This window comes from Phocoena sinus, chromosome 7, assembly GCF_008692025.1.
Source record: "Phocoena sinus isolate mPhoSin1 chromosome 7, mPhoSin1.pri, whole genome shotgun sequence".
Lineage (NCBI taxonomy): Eukaryota > Metazoa > Chordata > Mammalia > Artiodactyla > Phocoenidae > Phocoena > Phocoena sinus.
Genome location: NC_045769.1, coordinates 112,898,948 through 112,921,339, shown reverse-complemented (window position 1 = coordinate 112,921,339; position 22,392 = coordinate 112,898,948). Strand labels below are relative to the sequence as shown.

The following is a 22,392-nucleotide window of genomic DNA, read 5'->3' as shown; positions in this document are numbered from 1 at the left end:
ATTGTCAACACCATTCCTTACCTGTGCTGGTGCATTAGCTGCACTGGGGGGTCCTCCTCTCTGCAGGTGAGGGACAGGTGCTTACTGAGTCTGTTCTTTGTGCTGGACAATTTTTTAGGCACCTGCCCTAAAGGTGTTTATCTTCAAGGGAGGCAGAGAACAGATTAAATAAATATGTGCAAGCAGTGGTGGTAAGAAAAATGCAGTCAACAATTCTAGATAGGTTGGTTGGGGAGGGGACATCTGGGCAGAAACAAAGTGAGGGATCAGATGTGGAGATGTCTGGAGAAGGAAGGAGCAACCGAGTGCTCAGGAAGTGGGCCCCAGGCAAGGGTATGTAGGTGTGTTCTTGTCACAGTAGAGTGAGCTACGGGAAGAGGAACACTGGGTCTGATGCTGCAGGATTGTAGGCCAAGGGGAGGACTTCAGATATTGGTTCATCGGAAGATAAAGCTAGATGAATGAGTGGAATGTTGAAGGGAGAAGGTCACATCCCAGCTGTCCTAGAAACATGATGCTATCTCCTTCTCTGTGTCAAAGACAAAAGTTGGGCAAGTAGGGAGACTGATTTTATTTAGGCTATTGCAATTGGGAGACCGTCCCAGATCCACAGATCAGCGTGCCTCAGAATGGTGGACTTGCTATTTTTAGTGAGGAGTAAACAAGCTGCAGATGGAGTGATTTGCAATTGGACTTTTTTGATGAAAGTGGAAGTCTCAGTTATCACTTTAGCTGATCAGTCATGAGAAACAGCTTTAATCTTTGCTAACCAATCATGAGATGAAGAACAAGAAGTTGGAGGGTCTGTGTTTGCCCTTGGCAATTTCAGTTGTATAACCACAGGGCCTCAGGTCACCCTGTTTTAAATAGAAAAACGTTCAAGTAAAACACATCTTGCAGCTGAGAATATCTCAATATAAATATAAATATCTGAATACAAGATATAAATCTTTACCTGCATTGTCCCCCAGGAAGCTCCAGAGACCGAGCCCTGGCAAGGGTCCCATTTCGTGGAGGTGAGGAGTACAAGGCTGCCCACCACCAGTAGTGATCTCCCCACTTCAGGCCACATCCACTGCCTTTCCTGTGGGGTTGGAGTTGCTAAATAGAGCTCAACAAGCAAAACACTGGTTGGAACAACACTTTACTCATGGAGAAGAGACTCAGCAAGATCTAGGTCTGGTCTGTGGTGTGAAATAGTCTCCCATGCCAGCGGGTCTCTCCAGATAGCAACGATGGGAGACAGACTGAATGATACCCTCTCCTGCTGCAGACAAATACCCTGTCCCCTTCCCACAGGGGCAGATAAACTAACAGGCTGGCCAGGTGTGTTATGACACACATGCTTAAGCAGAGCAAGGAAGTTCACCGCAAACTTCATCCACACAAAATGCACCCCAGAACAGAGAAAGCTTTCTTCTACTGAGGAAGAAGCCCTTAGGGTCAGGACAATGTTCCCAGCCTAGGGCACTGGAGGTGCAATCCCAGGGAGGGGCGACATGTCCCATGATAATTGCTTCCCCAACCAGCCTCTTAAGAGAAAAAAAGAACCAGTGCAAAATCCACAGCAGAACTTGTAAGAAGCAAATCCTTTTATCTCCATCCTTCTCCCTGTCTTTATCACTGGCTGGCTCTTGAGCTCTGTCTTCCTCTCAGGCTCCCAAATGCCCTGCCCTCAGCCCATTCCTTCCCCACCCACCTCCAACCTCCCTGGATTCATCTTCTAGCCCCTGACAGTCTTCCATTTTCAATGTAAAATTCCCACAATCCTGCCTTTACTTCCTTTAAATGTTGCTCTTTTTTTTACACCTTATTTATGTAAACTTATGAAAAGACCACCTTCTCCCTCCCTGGTAGTTCCTCTCTCAGAGATGCAAATAGTCTCAGATGCCCAGGGTGAGGTGGGAAGAGGGCTAGAACACTAGATTTTAATCACTGTTTTTATTTTTTTTCTCTCATTACACCAGCTTTTCTTTAGTACTAAGGGACACTAAAATAAGGCACAGACGTTGTGTTGTGAATGGGCTCAGCCAGCTGCAGGGGGACTGGCTTTTCACTGACCTTCAGTGAAAAGGTCTTTTATGGTTCCTACAGTGGTAGGAAATCAATGAAAACTTTCATGGAGGAAATGTTTCCAGGGAAGCATTTGTGAAAGGGGAAGAAGCTGGTAAAAGATAAAAACAGAGACCTCATCAGTGTGCAGGAGGAAAGGCAGCATCAGTGGGCTGGCTGTAGAAAGAGAGGCTGATAGGTCTAGAGGGGGAGAGGGGTGCTGGTGTTGGGAAGGAGTCCTACCAAGACTAAATGGAAGAAGCCTCCTTCCCCTGCTCTGGTCAATGGAATTCATTTACCAGGCACTATCAGGACATAAAGTGGGCCTGAAGAACAAGGGCTTTCGATTGAAACCCATTGTCTGTATGGTGATAGAACTCCTGGTCTTTGCCTATGAACAGCAGTCTTTTAGTTGCTGAACTCACCAATTCATAGGCCCCTAGACCCTGCAGTGCTTTTAGACCTGACACAAAGGCAGAGCATTTGTGACATATATGGATTTGTCCTAGACCCATTGCTCCTGCTCTGAAATTAGCTTTGTGGAAGGACAGAGGAGGACAGGAGCTGAAACTTCAACTAAGTCCTTCAAAAGCTCTCTGCTCTGGTGCTCAGGAAACAGGGAACAGATATGATTGATAAGCAAGTTATTTTATTGGATTATAGCTGATATTTTTCAAGGTGGCCTGAAGTCAACTGGAATAAATTCTGCCCCTGCCCCTTTCTCAAGAGTGTGGCAGAATGTTAATTCCTCGTTAGTCTCTGCAGCAACCAACAGCACAATCCTCACCTTGCACACCACTTGTAGCCCATCAAGACTGGGTGTGTGTGCAGTATTGATTTCTTCCTGCCAATTGGAAGAAACAGAACTAAGAGGTGGCAAAATGAATTCTTTTGGAAGGTCAATTTTGAGGACATTTTGTGCTGTGGATGAATTAAAAACAAGCTTTCTAATTAAGTGCCTAATCTAATACACAGCTCCATGAGGTGTGTACAGAAGAAACAGGAGACAGTCAGCCCCTGCCCTCCAGGAGCTTTCACAAAGAAACCCATATTTCATCACTTTCTCCCTACTCAATCTCTCCCTGAGGCTGCTACTAAGTGTTGGCAAGCTCTTTAATACAACCAGACTACTCAGAGGCCCTTGCATGTGGCCTGACCTCAAAAAAGAAAAAAAATAAATGTTTGTGGATTAATATATCATTGCAGAATTTATTGTACACAGGCAACTCAGATAAGTCTTCAGTGTGTATTTATTAAAATCATTATTTTTGGCAAAAGAAATGGTCAATAAAAACAAGTTTAAATCATTGCTGGATGTCCAGTCCCTTGGAAAATGTAGCTTGGTCCAGATGCTGCTTATGTGGCTCTGAACTGTTCCACATGATGATAAATGTATATCATGTAACAATAATGAACAATATGCTATTCAAAACAATTTGTGTAAGAAGTTTGAATAAAAGTAATTTGAAGAAATTCATAGTGACGATGTTAAACGTTCCCTGAGTCAGTGCTCCTGGAAACAGTGGAAGTTAATAAACTTCCTTTATGTTCCTAGAAATGACTTCCTGAACCCCCCCCACCCTGCCCCATGTGACTTAGACAAGACTCGTGGATGCTCCCATTGTTTATCTAGAATAACGTCAGACATAGACCTTCCAAATTCCCATTTTTTGCCTCATAAATGATCAACTGAACTAATTGTATTCATTCACCAATCCAGACAAAATGTCTTCCTCCAAGACCCCTCATTATGGGCCCACCATGAGCACTGCAACACAAAACAGCCCTCCTTAACACCCACCTGGGAATATTTCCTGCTTAACTATGGGATTATGCCACCACTCACCCCTCTCCCTGACCCTATTCTTTCTAGCCTTGTTCATCCCTCCTTGTGACAGAAAATCCTCTTTTGACTGACCTTTGAGAGTCTTGAGATTTGACAAAGTGCTCCTACTATTGCACTAACCCTTTTTTCTACTGCAAAGTCACTTCCCCTTAATGAAACCATATTCAAGCCCCAATGTCTCCATCTTCCGAAGTAAAAAGCTTTTGCTTTAGTCTCCCAGGCCTCCCCTGAGTCTCAAAAGGCTGGATCAAGAGTTAATGATTGGAAGAATGTGAACACATAGTAACAAAGAACAGCAGTTGGGCCAGGAGAACTGGTAACAATTTAAACAATAGATCAGCCACAGCCAGCCAGCAAGATGGATCTGAGACAAACCTAAGTCTTCCATCTTCTTGGTTGGTGCCATCTCCATCAATAAACCTTTCTCTGCTCCATACTCCAATGTTTCAGTTTGTTTGGCTTCACAGTGAATCAAGCACATGAACTTGGGTTTGACAACAATTTCTGGTGAGCCAGCCAGGAGTCCGTGCCAAGGGCAAACTGACCCTGACCAGAGGGCAGTTCTTTCTTGAGTCCCTAGTAGCTTCCAGGGCCCCACTTTACCATGGAGAACTTAGAGGGACTATTCCCAATAGGCGCCAGCCACCTCAGCAAGCCTTTGGTTTTTTTTTCGGGTAGATTGCTCTGGGGTACAGAAGCTAGGAATTCCCCCCTCCACCTCCGTCTGGGCTCATTCTTCTTTGAGAATTGAGCTGATTCAGATTTGATCCTCTTCTGGGAATCAGGCCAGTCTGGTTTGTCTTGAGGCCTCCATTTGTGAGGGGGATTGGAATTGTTTGATCTTAACTGTGTGGCTGTTACTGCTGCTTAAGGGTGTGTGTGTGTGTTTGTGTGTGTGTGTGTGTGTTTGTAAGTACTTTGTATTTTGACAAAATGGGAATTCAGGGCTCTATTCCATCTTGTAGTCCCCTAGGGTGTATTTTATGAAATTAGGAAATCTTAAGCTATGCTCCCATGAAAAGACAAAAGATGATTTTTTTAAAAAATAACACCACATGGCCACAATATTCTTTAGACTCTGGAGAAAGATACCAAGATGAAACTCTCTTGACATTCCAGAACTGGTTCTTTTGGCATATGCAGTTAGAGAAACTTGGTTTGATATTTTTTTTTTCAAAATTCTAACCTTGAGAGAACAAAAGCATTCCTAGGATAAAGCTTGAAGTTACAACTCTTAATGTGTCCTTGAGATGCAAACACAGCCCACATTGCCTGAGACTACAGCCTTGGCTTAATTAGTAGAACCTAAAACAAAAAGAAAAACTTTTAAACTCAAGTGAGTAAGCAATTCATTCCAACTGTTATTTTCAGTTTTGCATTTTCCAAGTGAGTTGCCACAACACATGGGTCATGATTCCCTATCTTTTCATTTGCATTTTGTTCATTGTTGAAAAGAGAGACCATCATTTGGGAGGTTTAAGGGAATTTTTAGACTTCATTCTTTTGTTTCTGTCCTGCAGGAGTTGTATTTTGTTCTTTGTGTGTACGTGTGCATTTGTCTTGTGTGTAAGTGTGCCAGCTATGGGAAACTCAAATTCATTTCCTCAGCGCAGCCCTTTGAGATGCATTTTCCAGAATTGGAATACTTTCAATTGCAAACAAATGAAATGTAAAAAGATGATTTTCCTTATACAGCCTGGCTGCAATACTACCCAGATTCAGGGAAAAAGTGGCCCATTAATGGATCCGTAATCTATGCCAGTATCAGACAATCAGAGCTGTTTTACAATACAGAGGGAAAATAGGGTAAAATTTATAAACTAATTTTTTAAATTATATATTGAAGTGCCAGATTCATGACTAAGTTTTAAAATGAAGCTATGAGATCTCTGGTTCAGTCTGTCCTTATGTAAAAACTAATTAGTAAGTGAGCTCTATTTACTTGGCTTAAAGGAAAGCAAGAGTTTACAAATCAAATTTTTCTAAATATGAAACAGATTAATTGAAAATGTTTAAAGGATCATGTGATCTAGAAATAAATTTCAATGAATGAAAGCAAGTTTAAATCTGTTGGTTTAATTAATACATATATGTCTTTAAAATCATCCATATTAAGTATAATACTTTTATTGTACCTAGGTTTACTGAAATTTAATAAGCTCTTTATTTCTGTATAATTTGTCAACAGAAAAAATTAACCTCGTATGATAATATTATCATAGCTAATGAAATAAAAATAAATAGGATAAAAGCTTTTAGGTGAGCTCTCTAGGAATAATTATGCTTTAGTTTTTCCAGATTTTTGGTAACTTGAAACTTTAGAGTTTTGCTAAATTTAAGTTAAATTATGGGAATTTGAATGTCTGGATCATTTTTTAAAAAAAGATAAAATATTGAAACATTGATTGCTAGAAAGTCTAAGTTTACTTGATATTGTCTTTTTATGAGGAAAAACCAAATGTCTGGGTTTATTGTACACACACCTTGTGCCACATTGAGGAAAGAAATTATGTTATAAGAAAATGTATGTTTTTAGAGGTCATAGAATATGTTCATAAGTTTGCCAATCAGGAAATTCTGGTGTGTTCACAATTGCTTTCTTCTTAGTTTTCACCAGAAATTAAGGTATTTAAGAGTTGAGAATTCTAATTAAAATTTGTAATTAAAGCTATTAAAATAGTAAGGAAACATTTCAACATGCAAGGGAAGTAGGATGTGTGTTTTCAGTGAAAGAATGTGTGAGAAATGGAAATGCATTTTGTTAAGGGAAAAGAAAATAATTTGGACAGGAAGAATATAAGGGAGAAACTAATATGGATACAGAAAGTTAGAAAAAGTTTGTGGAAAAGGAACCCAGGGAAAAGAGTTTTATGCATGGTCAGGATTGGCTAAGTATAGATTGAATTTAATTAAGTAAGTGAATTTTGTTATTAAAAGTAAGCTGATACATGACTGGATATGGTTTCTCTCTCTCTGTCAGGAGAACACAGTTTTCTTGGAATGCTGATTTGATAACAGATTATGTGTTTCTTTGCCTTTTAGGTAATTTATTATAATCTTTGAAATCTTTTATTGTCACTTTGGTTAAGTGAATAAGTATTGTTTCAAAGTGACCTACGATCTTATTTGACCAGGTATCTTGAAAACTTTTTGATATTTTTGACAAACTTCCTCAAATCAAATGTTAAATGAATTTCTTTTGACCTCTAGCTAACTTTGAGACATTTTGAAAGCCACCTGAGACCTTTCAAGGCCCCTAAGATCTCAGGGAGAAATATTAAGCTAATTAAGATTATTTAGTATGTTTAATTACATGGGAAGTATTATCAAATAAGTGGTGATAAACCTTCCTAGATTGTACTGTACAGGTAAATGTCATTAATATAAATTATATAAGATTCTAAAATTTGGATATGTCCCAGTATAATGCTATCAGTCATAATTCTAGTTGTTATCTTAAAGTGTTGTATGTCACAGTAATAACCAATGCAATTTCTTTGTCAGTTGCATTGTAATAAGATCTTTAACCGTGTCTTTTTATGTCTTTTGTCATTCATAGACAGTTATTGTTTCATGCTGATGTTTTTGGAGAAATGCTTCATCTTCAAGACAATTCATAGAAAGAACTTTTTGATATGTACATGTTTCTGATAACTTTCAGATCATACCTCTGAATTGGGTAAGAAATTAAAGAATCCTTATGGAAAAGCTGATGACTTCATAAAACTGTTAACAAAGGATTAAGATCAGGATTGGTTACACAGGACTGGATGAACTAGTAAATATGGTTATAATTTTTATGGGTTTTGTATGAAATATTACTAGCTTGTAATCTGTGTTTTCCAGATGTAAGGAGCCTTTCTCCTTAAGCTAATTATGATTTATTAAAACTTGGTAAATTATACCTTTGTAACTAGAATTGAAACATCTATTGTTTCTCTCTACACAATCCCCCCAGAAATGGGAAACTCCTAGGTTCCCAGCAGCATTATCAGGTGAATAAGTAAGGTCACCTCCTGACAGGGCAGGAATCTCAAGGTATTTTGGGGATCTCAAGAAGAGAGAAATTCATCCAAATCTATAGATATTGCAGGTTGAATCTGTGGCAAGCCCTTGGCATGGATTTCCAGGCCTTGAGAGGGCTTTTAAAGATTCAGTTTGAGATTCCTTATGAAAATTTCCAGAACAGCCAATTTTTAAGTGCTGATACGATCAATTACACTTATGTAAAATTACACTTATGTAAGTAATCAGGCCAACTTATTGAAACCAGACTTATTTTGCAAACAAGTTAATCATAATTTGACTTTATTTAGTAGAAATGAGGATAAGTTTAGAGAGAAAAAGATTATGTTTCAGTAGACATTAAATTCTAATTTTGTTAGTTAAGGTCAGTATTTATTGCCTGAGACTCACTTCCCAGATAGCTTCTTGTTGCTATGTTGCATTATTGTAAAGTTTAATTGGACTATTAAAAGGCTATTCTAAGCTTGTTTCTGAAGCTGGTCATAGTAATCTATCTTTGGATGAAGATCAGATGCCCAATGACCTGCAACCAGGGATTATGCATACTGGAAAAGATATAATTTAAAGGACTTTTTCTGTAACCTAGATGAAAGGACATTTATCAGGTATTCTTAAGTATTGTGTTGAACAAAAAGTTCGTTCGGGTTTTTCCATACAATGTTATGGCCAACCCAATACCTCTTGCACAATGAAACTGAAGGGAATTGACCCTTGAATTCATATTTCCCACTTAAGAAGGGTTCTGTACAAGACTGATCTATAGAAAGGACTGCTGACCTCAAATGACTGCTGACCTTCTCACCAAGATGAGAAGAAGACAACAACTTCTGTAGACAGCTGACCCAAGAATCTGGACCAGGCCAGTAAGACCCATCCTACTAATTCAATTGAACCATTTACCAAATGTTTGTTTCCCTATCAAAATTGAAAGTTATTTTTTTTTTACTTCTAGCTACACTTTTGCCCCAGTGTTCAAGAGGAAAAGAGAATTCTCTAGTGAAATTTCCACAGAGTATAACTACTCATGACATATAGCACTGCTTGCTTTAAGTCTACTGCTAAAAGCAAGTGTACAATATTTGAGTGACAATTTGGTATAACTGATAAAATGTATAGCCTCTAAAATATTTCCCCATTAGAATACCTCTGAGCTTGTTCACTATGTCTGATTAGTTTACACCCAATGTGGATAACTAGGGAAATATATATACGTGAACACACAAAAAGGAAGTCTAACACAAGGGACATGATGGACTGAGGGCAGGAAGCAACCACCCTGTCATTGAGAGACAAATACTTTGATCATCAATGCTTTCTATTGAAAGATTTGCAATTAAAAAGGGGAAATGGGGGCTCCCCAGGTGGCGCAGTGGTTGAGAGTCCGCCTGCCAATGCAGGGGACACGGGTTCGTGTCCCAGTCTGGGAGGATCCCACATGCCGTGGAGCAGCTGGGCCCGTGAGCCATGGCTGCTAAGCCTGCCTGTGCTCCACAATGGGAGAGGCCACAACAGTGAGAGGCCCGCGCACCACAAAAAAAAAAGGGGGGGGGGAAATGGTAAGAGAAATTTTCACATATTGAGGTAGGCAGAAGTCATTCTGGCTTTACATGACTTAATTTAGATTAACCAAAAGAGTCTGTTTGTGGCTTATTCAACATGCATTGTATATCTGCTTTAAGTATTAAGAAAAAATGCATTTAAAAATCAAAATAGAGTAACTGTGGTTCAGGCATCCAAAATATAGAGCAGGATGGCCATTGTAGATGTGATTTTTAGACACATTCTTGTATTACTGAAAATTTGAATTTTCTGAACTGTATCAGACTCAAGTACACCACCAGCTATTGTTCTTAAAACAATATCTGTTATGAGCTGCCAACTGCAACTTTATGGCCTCAAGGTAACTATAGAATCAGAAGTGACATCCAAACATTGGTCCATCATACTGGAAGCAGAAAGCCAGAGGATCATCTGGGAGACTTATGGTCCCTGAAGCTATGGGATGTTATGTGTGGTAACTGTAACCTTCATCATTGCCAGCTGACTACTTCAGTTCCTTGAATTAGTCAAAATCAGCTATACCAAGTAGTTCAGCTAGTTGGTATGGAGAATATCTTCCAAAAACAATGCATATTACCTATGGGGATCTGTTGTGCCCTATTAGACAAGAAAACTGAGCCCCAAACCTGGATGCCAGTATTAATGCTAAGCTGAACTCCCAAAAGCAATATTAGGTTGTGCCCTCAGTACTCAGTGGGACTCAGAGACCACTCTAACCTGGCCCAAAGCAAAGATGCCAGTACAGAACAATATATGGTATATGAGAAAGGGAAATTTTGCTGGAAGTCACCAGCAGTGAGTAGGTAATTTTGCCTGACTTACATTGTAACAACAACACTTTCCAAATGAATAGCATGGGAATCTGGTGCAATTACAGCACAGTTGGAAAACTGGAGTTAGTAGAAAAAATATAAAATCTGAGACAACACAGATATTGATGATTACATATGCTGGGAATTAGAATTCAAGCCCCCAAGTTCAGTTATAAAGGTAGAAGACAGCTAGCCAAAAGATAAGCTAGAGGAAGACTCTGAGCTACTTCAACAGGTACTTCAACAAAGTGCAAAAGAGCTGTGAGTTCAAATAGTTTTATATAAGGGAGGAAAAAGGATAATGCAGTTAACTAAAGATGACACAAATACTTGTTCAGTTGTCATAGGTTGGATTTCTTGCCTCTTCCAATGACCAGGACCTTCTGATTATGTAAAAGGCTTGTATATTCCCCTTTCTATATTAATCTTTTTATTTTTCCTATTGAGTTGTGATTACAAAAAGAAACAATGGCAAGCCAGGGAAAAGAAAGAGAAAGCCTCTCTGCTTATTTTGCAGGATTCAAGAGTGCCATTTGGGAAAAGAAAATTCTTTGAAAACAAAGTCTGTGATTTTCCTCTAATCCTCACCATTTTTAACTTCACCCTTGTTCAGCAGGAAGTAGCTAAAGCAGTTATCACCCTCAGGATTAAGAAGTATCAAAGAAAAGGGAGGATTGAAGCCATATTCCAGGTGCTGTGACCCCATCTTTTGAAGTAAAAAGGTTTTGCTTTAGTCTCTCAGGCCTTCCCTGAGTCTCAAAAGGCTGGCTCTAGAGTTAATGATTAGAAGAATGTGAACATGTAATAACAAAGGATAGCAGTTGGGCCAGGAAAACTGGTAACAATTTAAATAATAGATCAGCTGTAGTATAGCAGAGTCAAAAATCTTTAGTTCCTCCATGAAGGGCATATATAACAGTGTCTGATACACATTCCTAAGTTGTTCTTAAGAAACAAGACTCCCAGGCAGTGGCAGCAATGTTGGTCCATATGGGAGGAGGGAAGGGAGTTTGTGAGCCAGAGAGGGGGTGGCAGTGGCCTGAGGAGGCCTGGGCAGCAGCAGCAGTGGAGGCCGAGGTAGACCCTTCTCACTGCAGTGTTCCAGGCAGCCACTACTAATTGATTGGAGTTAGCCTGTGAGGGATTGACAGCCAGGCCAGTTTGCTCTGTTCAACTGTCCCACTGAGGATCTGTTGAAGAGCCTGGAGAGGAGTGGCTAGACCAAGACCTCCCCCTACTTGAGCAGGTGTCCTCCTCCCTGCACCATCCATTGCCACCATGTCAGGGAAGGTCCTCAAGCCCTGGGCCTCAGGGGAGAGGTAATAGGAATCTGGAGCCAAGACCATGTGACAGAGCTGGCCCTCACCACCACTGTCTCCCCCACCCTGGCCCCAGGCCTGGCACCATGATGTTCCGATACCATGTGGGCATCCTCGCTGGCTGGTTCCAGGACTGGAATGAGTGTGAACAGACAGTGACCCTGCTGTCACTTCTGGAACTGGTCACCCACACCCAGGCCCACTTCCTGCCGCTCTGCCTGGAGCACTCACTGGCAGACAACAATGACATTCACCTGCTGGAGTCAGAGGCCAACAGTACTGCCAGTGTCAGCCAGTGGCAGCAAGAGTCCAAAGAGAAGGTGGTGTCCCTCCAGCTGTCCCACCTACCCCTGCTTCAGCTGGGTGACATGGAGGCCAAATCGGAGTACATGAGGATGCTGCAGAAATGGCTGGTCTACTCGATTGAGAGCAATACTTTCATCAAGAAGAGCCACCAGGTGCTCTCCTATGCCCTCATCCACCCGGCCACCACGTTGGAGGACCGCAGTGTGCTGGCCTTCTGGTTGAGTCACTTGGAAGAGCAGCTAACTAGTGGCTTCCACACCCGGCCTGAGCCCACCTACCACTCAAGCCAGGGCTCAAATGAGTGGGGCGGCCCTGCAGAGCTGGGGCCTGAGGAGGCAGGACCAGGCTGGCAGGACAAGCCACCCAAGGAAAATGGACAAGTACCCTTCCACCCACCCAGCTCAGTGTCGCCAGCCATCAACAATATTGGGAGCAACGCAAACGCAGGTCTCCCCTGCCAAATTCACCCCAGCCCACTGAAGCACTCCATGTCACTCATCCCTACGAAGCCCCAGGCCCCTGGTGAGTGGCCGAGTCCAGAGGACCTTAGGGCCTGGGCAGCTTTCACCATGCCTGGCCACACACCCCTCTCACCCCAGAGTAGCGTGGCCTCATCTGGCAGTGAGCAGATGGAGGAGCAGGGCTCCAGCCAGAACACTTTTCAGGAGGACGGCAATGACATGAAAGATGTGCCCTTGTGGCTTAAGAGCCTCCACTTCCACAAGTACACAGCCCTCTTCTCACAGATGAGCTATGAGGAGATGATGACACTGACTGAGCAGCACTTGGAGTCTCAGAATGTGACCAAAGGTGCCTGCCACAAGATAGCCCTGAGCATCCAGAAGCTACGAGAGAGGCAGAGTGTCCTCCAGTCCCTGGAGAAGGATGTGCTGGAAGGCGGGAATCTGTGAAATGCTCTGCAGGAGCTACAGCAGATCATCATCACCCTCATCAGGGCCACTGTCCTCCAGGCCACTGTGGCTGCCGCCACTGCCACAACCTCTACTGCCAAGGACGGGGTCTTGGGTGGGGGGAGCAACCACTGCCAGGTGCAGAGCCTCCCCTGGATCGCCCTGACACAGATAAGGGTAGTGAGGCCAAGGACCCTTCAGCTGCAAAGAGCTACCCCCCTCCACCAGCTCCAGCTCCCACTGATGGCAGTGAGCCAGCACCGGCACTGACTGAGACACTCCCAGTCAATTTACACGGGTGATGGGCAAAGTGTGCACGCAGCTGCTAGTGTCCTGACCAGATGAGGAAAGCATCACCAGTTACCTTCAGCTCATCGAAAAGTGCCTTACTCATGAGCCTTTCATGGAGACACAGAAGAAATGGCTGCTGTCCTGGAAACAGCAAGTGCTGAAGCTCCTCCACACCTTCCCACGCAAAGCCACACTAGAGATGCAGAACCACCGGCAGCAGAAAGGCTGGGCATTCAGCTCCAACTCACTCCCCATAACTGGCTCTGTGGGGATGGGGGTGGCCCGGCGGACTCAGCGGCAGTTCCCAATGACTCCCCAGGCCTTTCTGCCTGGCAGAATGGGCCTTCTGAGTCCCTCAGGTATTGGGGGCATCTCCCATTGACATGCACTCACCAGCTCCAGCCTTCGGGGCCAGGGTCGACAGAACCTGTGGTTCGCCAACCCTGGTGGCAGCAACAGCATGCCCAGCCAGAGCTGCAGCTCTGTGTGGTGCACCCACTCGCTCCCGGTCCACTCGTCCCCCCGGGCCATTCTCATGTTCCCTCCAGACTGCCCGGTCCCTGGGCCTGACCTGGAGATCAGTCCCACTCTGGAGTCTCTGTGTCTGAGCATGACAGAACACTCCTTGTGTGGTGAGCCTTTCCTCTTTCCCTGACCCAGTTCCCACCTACCCAGCAGTGTCTCCACCTCTGAACTGAGCAACTCAGGGTCATTCTGAGGGGTCCCCAGGGGAAGCCGGACTCCAGGAAGGGCCTGACTGGCACAACAGGCTATGTGAGCACATTTTCTTGGGCCTCCCACCAGCTCCTGAGCTTCCTCCCTTCCTCCATTTCTTACCACAGATGGGACAGACAAAACTTCCACCATCTGATGGGACCCACAGCCCAGCGCACTCATAGGCTCCCCGGGCGGCAGACGGGGGCCAACCCCCAACGGGCTTTTCCGCGACAGTGAGAGGGTGGGCTGGCTCAGCTATACATCCTAATATTTTTCTACTCTCTCACCCTTTTAACTTTTGTTTAACGTTGGCACACGCCTTGCTCACTCCCAGACCCGTCGAGGGATCTCTGCTGAGGCCCAGGGAGGTAGTGGGCAGCCAGGATAAAGGGGGCAGGGATTGGCCAGCCTGCCTGCCCCCTCCTTCCCTCCTTCATCCCCCACCTGGCCCCATCCCACCCCTGCCTCCTCCAGACTGCCGGCCACCTGCCCCTCCCAAGGAAACAGAGACTCACTGACCCACTATCTTGTTGGGCCTGCTCAGAACCATCTGACATTTGGGGAGAGATGAGTGAGGTAGATAATCTGCTCTCCTGAACGTTGAGAGGAGTTGAGATAAAGGCAGGTGAGGAGAGGAGCGTGTTTGTCTGCGCGAGCGCGCTCTCTCTCTTTTTCCCTCCCCACCCCTGTCACCTCCTTGCTGGTTCTTCTCCTTCCCCATTCCCATCATTCCCTGAGGACAGGAGCCACTCTCCTCTCACTCACCTCCTTTTGCCCTGTTTATCAGAGGTTCTCTGCAATTAATTTCTTAGGCCTATTTAAGATACATATTTACATAGTTCTTAACTGTTTTTCTCTCTGATAATTCCCTCGCATTTTCAGAATCCCCAGGCCTCTCTCTGGGCCAAGAAAGTGGCAGAGGGAGCCTGAATTTTACGAGAGAAGAGGGCAGAGCCCTTCCTCCAGATCTCCCTAGTCCTTCCCCGACTTCCTGCCGGCCCTGGCTCCCCAGATGCAGAGGTTGAAGGCTGGAAGCCAGGGCAGCCAGTGAGGTCAGGAAGTGTGTTGACTTAACATCTCCTTCCTCCACCGACACAAACCCTTCTCCACTTCCAGGTCTGGTTGCTGAAAGACTTGAGGGTAAGGAATAAAGGAAAGGGGATGTTTCTTGGTTTCTTTCTCCACCCCCATCCCCTTTTCTTTCACCATTACTCTACACTCACTCCTCATTCTGTCATGACCTCACTTAGGTAGAACACTATATCATAAGCCAGAGATTCGTCCCAGCCCCAGAGTCATACAGCCCCTCCGATCCCTGTTGGTACTGATGGGTTGTGCTGGGGCCAAGGTGGAGGGAAGGGATTTGGGGGTTTAGGCTTTGGGGAAGCCAGATTCTCTATTCCAACCCCCTGTCCCCCTCAACCCTCCCCAGTGGGTCATTCTCAAACTTTTCACACCAAAATGGAAAAAATGTTATTTATAGATACATTTTATGAATAACTTTTGTTATGAATATGGCTGGTAACCATTGTGTATGTTATTAAAGATACAAAATGCTGTGGGAGGGAAAAAAGGAAAAGAAGCAAGACTCCTACCAGATGGAAACTGCTGACCACAAGCATGTAGGGAGACCCCAGACCTGTTGGGATCAGAAGGCTGATGATGTTGACTCCTGAAACATCGACCTGTTACCTCACCACGCACCAATTGGAGAACTGTGAATGAGCTGATCATGCACTCTGAGACCCACCATCTCTTTTTCCCATTTTTGCCTTTAAAAACTTTAAGCCCTGGCCAGCCAGCAAGATGAATCTGAGACAAACTTAAGTCTCCCATCTCCTCAGTTGGCGCCCTCTTGATCAATAAACATTTTTCTGTTCTAATTGCTGACGTTCTGGTTTATTTGGTCTCACTGTGCATTGAACACATGAACTTGGGTTCAGAAACACTAATTGCAGTAATCCTTTTGAATAAAGTCTCTCCTCACCTAAACGTGGGTGTGTTTTTTGTTTGACAATAGAAATCTTATATGCTATGTACAAAATGCCCTCCATTTTAAAGGGTCCAGCTGATGAGGCAGCAGTTATATTTTCCATAATCTAAAATAGAGAATTTTTTGTCTTGGAGACAGTCAGACACAAGTAAGTAAAAGAGAACAGCTGTGCTGTAAATAACAAACCTGGAAATCTTCACTTCTTACTCTGACTCTGTTGGTAACCACTGTTCTGGCAATTCCCTTTAGCCTTAAGAGTCCCATTTCCTCCATTGCTAGGGTTATGTGACTTGGTGAGCTCCAACGCCTCCTACAGTTCTTCTGCTTGGAGATTGCTAGTGAGATTGAATGAGGAGAAACAGAACCTATTTCAGGAGACTGGAGACCCTCAGAATGAGGGCGAGAGTTTGTCTGTGAACTGCTGACTGACTTCAGGCTGGTGTTGATGCCTCATGTAGGGGGCAGAGAGTGAGGGGTGCATGCCCACCTGGGAAGAAGATGGCTGACCATGGTCTGGCACCAGCCTCTGTTCTGTGCTGAGCTCCGCTGCACTCAGGAGGAGGACTTCAGCTTGATCAGGCAGGATCTGAAATAATCTATTGATTCCACTCATCATGATTAAATATTTGGTAAGCACTTGTTTCTCCATATGTCCTCTCCATGGGCTGTGGATCTAGAAAGCAAGCACTATTATGACTTAACTTTGCATCTCCTGCACATGGTGAAATGCCCAGTCCATAGCTAGCACTGAATGTTTTTGTTGACTGAATTGATGAATAGATTAAATTACCTTCTACTTCTCCTTCCTCTCTCCTAGGGAAAAGGCAGCAAGGTGGCTGCCTGGCTGTCATGTGGACTTATGAGAAGACAAGACCACCTGGACTGGTGGGCCCAGGGCCATTTGGAAGCTCTTCATCTTCCTACACAGTGGTGAAGGTCAGGAAGACTCCTGGGTAGTATGCATTGGGAAATTAGGCATGGGGACTGGAATATGGGGAAGACACCTGAAGCTCCTTATCCTTTTTCCTGTCCCCTGAGGCCCAGGAACACTCTCAGCTGGCCCTGCTGGAAATGGACATGGGTCATGCCCAAGCACAGCACTGAGCACAGAGTTCAGTAAATTCCACTCTTAATGACATTTTGTTCTGAAAGAACTGAAAGAAGTGTGTAGCGCAACAACCTGGGTGGTGTGAATCACATTAATAAAAGTAGACATAAATAGAAATGCTATCTATGAACAAAATGGTCCTCAAAATAGCAATTCATCATCTCATTACTCAGTCACAAAAGATAATGAGAATATAATTAAACATATACCTTAAATATTAACATGCTAAGAAAAACCACCTGAAATGCAAATCTCTCCTATACCTTCACTCTCCTGAATCATATCCTCTGCAGGCAGTGATTTCTGGGCACTCACCAACTGTCTGGGAGAGATGGCTCCCTTAGTTGAGCTCTTCATCACTGCTGGATTGATACAAGAAAATTCAGGTTTTATGCATGAGGAAGTCTCCAATTGAAAGATGTGAGATTCACGTACTTAGAAATCATTAATGTTATTATTAGTAAGTATAATGATCAATATGCAGTCATATCATCCCTGCTTCTCTGAGGAACAATGTAAACCTCGAGATAATATGTTTGCACTGCTCATCTCCCACATAGGTAGGATGAATGTGTATCAGGGGATCATACTTCAGAGTGTCGGAGTTGAATGAATCATGAGAGAATTTTCTTTTAGTCTTTTCCATAAATGACAGCACAGGCTAGCAAGTTTCTTTAAGGAATTACCTTTCTATATCAATTGCTGGGACTTTTTACCTCTCATCATTTATGGAAAAGGCATTTAAAACTGAAGAGAGCACAAGTGGTTTAAGTTGACAGGGAAAGCTGAAAGGTGCTTCATGTACCGGAAAACCCTAGGGACCTTGTTCTACTCCAGTTCTGTCATGGATTCAACAACAGACATTCCATTTAGTCACTGCATTTCAGTGTCCAACCCATAGAACAGCACTTTTGAATAAGATGCTTCTTAACTGTTCCTCCAGATCCTAAATATTATAGTTACAATGTTTAACCTTGGCAACTTCATATTTTAAAATAAACATTTGTATAGACACATAGGCAAATATGTCATAAATCATAAATACAGAGCCTGATGAATTTTTACAAAAATCTCACTACCCAGAAGTCCAATCTCTTCCATGCCCTCTGGAAGCCACTGACTTCTAACACCATAGAGAGTTTTGTTTGCTTTTGAACTTTTCTTAAGTGGAAACACATCATGTGATTTTTGTGTGTCTGCCTGTCTTATTTCTCCCAACATTATACTATGTGACCCAACCATGGTGTTGCAAGTAGTAGAATTTTCTCACTTTGTTCCTGCGAGTATCATTGTGTGACGGTGCCACAGTTCATGTACCCATTCTACTGCGGATGGACATTTGGACTGAAAAGTAATTTCCTAATAATGATTATTATTAATAACTATGCTAGGAAAATTCTTGTACATAGTTCCTGGTTTTGTTTTTGGTGTACATAAATACATATTTCTGACTGATATACACCTAGGGATGAATTCACCTAGGGATGAGTTCTTAGTCCTAATGTTCAACATTAGTAGATAATTTTCCAAAGTGATTATGTTCCTTTACACTCCCACAAGCAGAACATTAGATTCTACCTTCTCCCCGTCCTCTTCAGTACATGGTATTTTTAGGGTTTTTTTATTAGACATTCTGGTGAGTGTGTATTGGTACTTCTCTGTGGTTTTAATTTGCATTTTTCTGACGATGTTGAGCACATCCTTCTTTTGTTCTTTTTCCTATTATGTTGTCCACGTTTTTGTAGAAGTTGCTTATGTATTCTGGATCCAAGTTCTCTGTTGGATACATGGAGAGACCATTTGGTCCTCTCTGTGACTGCTTTGTTACTTTTTAAAATGACATATTTGAATGTAGCCCATGTTCCTATTTTAAGGCAGTCCACTATATGAATCTTTTCCCTATAGCTAGTGCCTTCTGTGCCTTAAACAAGTAATGTTTGCCAATGCCCAAAACATATTTTCCCATAATATTTTCTAGAAATTTTGTTGTATTTTTCATATTTAGCTAGTTTAGGATAGATCTTCTATGATGGTATGGGTAGGAGTAAGAGACATGTTTTTCTGCCTGAGTATTCAGCTGACAAAGCACTTTTTATTGAAAAACTGTCTTTGTTTGTGGTCTATTCAGTGCCATTGATATACTTTGTTATCTTTGAACTAACACTCTCTGTTGTAAATCACTGTAGATTTAAAATGAGTGTAGATGTGATGAAGTATGTCTTCCGACTTTGTTCTTTCTCAAGATTGTCTTGACAATTTGCCTTCTCCATTTTCATATAAATTTTATACATTGTTCATCAGTTTCCCTCAAAAATACCTGCTGTGATTTTATTTGTATTTGTATTGAGTCTACAAATAAATTTGGGAAGAATCAAAATCATGATAAAATTTACCTTTTCTGGGCTTCCCTGGTGGCGCAGTGGTTGAGAGTCCGCCTGCCAATGCAGGGGGCGCGGATTCGTGCCCCGGTCCGGGAAGATCCCACATGCTGCGGAGCGGCTGGGCCCGTGAGCCATGGTCGCTGAGCCTGCGCGTCCGGAGTCTGTGCTCCGCAACGGGAGAGGCTATGACAGTGAGAGGCCCGCGTGCCGGAAAAAAAAAAAAAAAAAAAAAAATTTACCTTTTCTATTTAAATATTGCTGATATAAAACGAAGTAACTGATTTATGAATATTGTCCCTCTACCCACCAACCTTGCGATAAAGTCAGCTCATACCAATGAAGCATCTGAATGAACTATTGTATTTTCTACATAATAACTATGCCATTAAGAAAAAAACCCAGCACTTTACATTTCTTACTTTCCAATCCTTATTTTTTTGTTGTTCTTTTAATGCAAAGATTTCTCTTCCTTTTCATTTTTTTTAACATCATTATTGGAGTATAATTGCTTTATAATGGTGTGTTAGTTTCTGCTTTATAACAAAGTGAATCAGTTATACATATACATATCTTCCCATATCTCTTCCTTCCTGTGCCTCCCTCCCTTCCACCCTCCCTATCCCACCCCTCTAGGTGGTCACAAAGCACCGAGCTGATCTCCCTGTGCTATGCGGCTGCTTCCCACTAGCTATCTATTTTACTTTTGCTGGTGTATATATGTCCAGGCCACTCTCTCACTTTTTCACAGCTTACTCTTGCCCCTCCCCATATCCTCAAGTCCATTCTCTAGTAGGTCTGTGTACTTCATTCCAGCCTTGCCCCTAGGTTCTTCATGACCTTTTTTTCCCTTTATCTCTTAGATTCCATATATATGTGTTAGCATACGGTATTTCTTTTTCTCTTTCTGACATACTTCACTCTGTATGACAGACTCTAGGTCCATCCACCTCACTACAAATAACTCAATTTCGTTTTTTTTATGGCTGAGTAATATTCCATTATATATATTTGCCACATCTTCTTTATCCACTCATCTGTTGATGGACACTTAGGTTGATTCCATGTGCTGGCTATTGTAAATAGAGCTGCAATGAACATTTTGGTGCATGATTCTTTTGGAATTTTGGTGTTCTCAGTGTATATGCCCAGTAGTGGGTTTGCTGGGTCATATGGTAGTTCTATTTGTAGTTTTTTAAGGAACCTCCATACTGTTCTCCAGGTGGCTGTATCAATTTACATTCCCACCAACAGTGCAAGAGTGTTCCCTTTTCTCCACACCCTCTCCAGCATTTGTTGTTTGTAGATTTTTTGATGATGGCTATTCTGACCAGTGTGAGATGATACCTCATTGTAGTTTTGATTTGCATTTCTGTAATGATAAATGATGTTGAGCATTCTTTCATGTGTTTCTTGGCAATCTATATATCTTCTATGGAGAAATGTCTATTTAAGCCTTATGCCCATTTTTGGATTGGGTTGTTTGTTTTTTTGATATTGAGCTGCATGAGCTGCTTGTAAATTTTGGAGATTAATCCTTTATCAGTTGCTTCATTTGAAAATATTTTCTCCCATTCTGAGGGTTGTTTTTTGGTCTTGTTTATGGTTTCCTTTGCTGTGCAAAAGCTTTTAACTTTCATTAGGTCCCATTTGTTTATTTTTGTTTTTATTTCCATTTCTCTAGGAGGTGGGTCAAAAAGGATCTTGCTGTGATTTATGTCATAAAGTGTTCTGTCTATGTTTTCCTCTAGTGTTTGATAGTGTCTGGCCTTACATTTATGTCTTTAATTCATTTTGAGTTTATTTTTGTGTATGGTGTTAGGGAGTGCTCTAATTTCATACTGTCCAGTTTTCCCAGCACCACCTATTGGAGGCTGTCTTTTCTCCACTGTATATTCTTGCCTCCTTTATCAAAGATAAGGTGACCATATGTGTGTGGGTTTATCTCTGGGCTTTCTATCCTGTTCCACTGATCTACCTTTCTGTTTTTGTGCCAGTACCATACTGTCTTGATTACTGTGGCTTTGTAGTATAGTCTGAAATCAGGGACCCTGATTCCTACAGCTCCATTTTTCATTCCTCAAGATTGCTTTGGCTATTCACAGTCTTTTGTGTTTCCATACAAATTGTGACATTTTTTGTTCTAGTTCTGTGAAAAATGCCAGTGGTAGTTTGATAGGGATTGCATTGAATCTGTAGATTGCTTTGGATTGTATAGTCATTTTCACTGTGTTGATTCTTCCAGTCCAGCAACATTGTATATCTCTCCATCTGTTTTTTTTTTTTTTTTTTTTTTTTTTTTTTGCGGTACGCGGGCCTCTCGCTGTTGTGGCCTCTCTCGTTGCGGAGCCCAGGCTCCAGACGCACAGGCTCAGCGGCCATGGCTCATGGGCCCAGCCGCTCCACAGCATGTGGGATCTTCCCAGACCGGGGCATGAACCCATGTCCCCTGCATCGGCAGGCGGACTCTCAACAACTGCGCCACCAGGGAAGCCCTCTCCATCTGTTTTTATCCTCTTTAATTTCTTTCAGCAGTGTCTTATAGTTTTCTGCATACAGGTCTTTTGTCTCATTAGGTAGGTTTATTCATAGGTATTTCATTCTTTTGGTTGCAATGGTAAATGGAAGTGTTTCCTTAATTCCACTTTCAGATTTTTCATCATCAGTATATAGGAATGCCAGAGATTTCTGTGCATTAATTTTGTATCCTGATACTTTACCCAATTAATTGATTAGTTCTAGTAGTTTCCTGGTAGCATCGTTAGGATTCTCTATGCATAGTATCATGTCATCTGCAAACAGTGAGAGCTTTACTTCTTCTTTTCCACTTTTGATTACTTTTATTTCTTTTTCTTCTCTGATTGCTGTGGCTAAAACTTCCATATCTATGTTGAATAATAGTGGTGACAGTGGGCAACCTTGTCTTGTTCCTGATCTTAGTGGAAATGGTTTCAGTTTTTCACCATTGAGGACGATGTTGGCTGTGAGTTTGTCATATATGGCCTTTATTATGTTGAGGAAAGTTCCCCCTATGCATACATTCTGCAGGGCTTTTATCATAAATGGGTTTTGA

The 22,392-nt window shown here is 42.5% G+C and overlaps 1 pseudogene; it reads left to right on the top strand.

Annotated features, from left to right (window-relative positions):
* The first annotated feature begins 11,701 nt into the window (after window positions 1-11,701).
* LOC116756914 lies at window positions 11,702-14,021 on the top strand (annotated as a pseudogene).
* Window positions 14,022-22,392: the final 8,371 nt, after the last annotated feature.